A 2,034-nucleotide genomic window follows, 5' to 3' on the forward strand; every position below is an offset into this window, starting at 1 on the left:
GTCGGAATCTCCTGGGCTGCCGCGGCAGCGTGCGCAGAGCAGATAACGGGATTGCTCCGGAGGAGATAACGGGACCCGGATCGTTCCCGCAGGACTTCCCACGGACACACCGGCCCAGCAGCCCAAACAGCCCCAGGGACGCGGCCCCGGCGCCGCTTCCGCAGCTGGGATTGTCTGGAAGCAGCAGCAAGAGCTCAAGGCTCCGGCTTTGGGGACAACCCCCCATCCCACCACCACCCGTGCTCCTTCCCTGTCCCCCCACCCCAAAATCCCGGGCTGCCCCCGCCTGACCCCAAGGACGCTCGGGAGAGGCTGAGTTTTCCAATGTTTTATTTGTGTTTGAGATTACAGAGTCTTTATTGCTGATCTAATACAATCACTCAGACATTAATATTTAAAACATCCTTCTGAAATGTTACGGTTGCGACGTTTTCGTTTCCTCACTGCTGATGAGGAGTTTTGTCTTATTATTATCTCTAAAGTTCAGAACAGAATTAATTTCCTTTATGCGATTTTGCTGGTGTTACCTAAAATCTCCTTTTTCCTAAGTTTTGAAAAATGTGTTACATTAAAAAAAAAAAAAAAGATGAAAGAAACCAAACCCCATTACACGTTTAATTTAGAGATGATCATAAGATATGATTCCAGGTTGATTAGGAAAAAAGCCAAGCGAGCCAAAAAGCTTTTACAGGAGAAGCAGAACATGGAGAAGAGCTTTAAAAATCGAGGTGGGAAAAGCCAGTTGGGATTTCAGTATTAATATATATTTTTTTTTTTTTTTTCCCTTCCTATCTACCTGGAAGATAAAGGGGGTAAAACTGGGCACGAAGGGATGTGGGGCTGTGCAGAGCAGGCACGGGGTGGGACGCGGCTCTGGGGATGAGAGGGGTCGGGATGAAAGGGGCTTTTCCAAAAGGGGCTTTTCCAAAAGGGGCTTTTCCAAAAGGGGCTTTTCCAGGGGCAAGTGGCTGTGCTTGGGTTGGGATGGGATTCCTGTTCTTCCCAAAGCTGCTCTGCCCCAGGGAGCCCACGGCCACGTCTCACCTGGGCCAGGAGCAGCTCCCACGCTCCCAGAAAACAGCAGGGGCTGACACAGACCAGGATCCAGCCCGGGGAGAAAGACCTGGGTGTGATGTTTCCAATTGCTCAGGGGATTCTTCCCAAGAAATCTCAGGATCTGGGTAAAATGAACGAGCAGAGATCATTTCAAGTCTGTGCTTAGCCATCAGTCTACTGGAAGCTTCTCAAAGCCTGAAGGTCTCCTCAAGGCCTTTGCAAAGCCCTGACGCCTTCCCAAGGTCTCTTCAAGGTTTCCTCAAGCTCTTCTCAAGGTTTTCCTTCCTGATTTTGAGAGATTTCAAAGAGAAACTCGGAATAAGCCGGCACATGGGAACGTTTGCTCTGGAGATGATCGACTTGTGGCCAACCTGCCTCCAAATCTCCTGAGAGCTGTGGGAAGGACTTGAGGCCGTAATTCCTCCGTTTTCCCTTCCTTGTGCGTGAACGAGCTGCCACAGAAAGTTCTCCATGATGGCAAAGAAGCCCAGGAGGACAAAACACGGATCTGCAGCTGATGAGAGATTCGGGAACCAACAGGGAGGACAGAGGCTTCTGAGCTCACGGGGCCGGGCAGTTTCATTTCAGAAGGATCACGTTCTCCACGTGAGGGACAGAAGTGACTCCGCTCAGACACTTGGGAAGTCACCTTGCTAAGGGTCACGCTGTCCTGTGCTCAGGTGGGACATCCTGGGATAAAACAGGGAACTCTGCAAATTTATTCTCCATCAGCTCTGACACGTCGAGGTGACCAAAGGGTTTTGGTGACGCTGAACTCTCCCCTCACACAGAACCCGTGGGGGTCACTCCGGCGGACGCCTCATACATTCCAAAGGGGAATTCCAGATTCATACAAATATGACCAGAAAATAAAACTCCGAAGGTTTCCAATGAGGACTGAAATTCAGCTGGAGAAGGACCTGGGTCCTCCCAGCCGGGCGGCCGGCGAGCTCTGCCTGGCGCGGCAGGAGCCGCCGG

The sequence above is a fragment of the Geospiza fortis genome, unplaced genomic scaffold, assembly GCF_000277835.1.
Source record: "Geospiza fortis unplaced genomic scaffold, GeoFor_1.0 scaffold61, whole genome shotgun sequence".
NCBI classification, from domain to species: Eukaryota; Metazoa; Chordata; class Aves; order Passeriformes; family Thraupidae; genus Geospiza; species Geospiza fortis.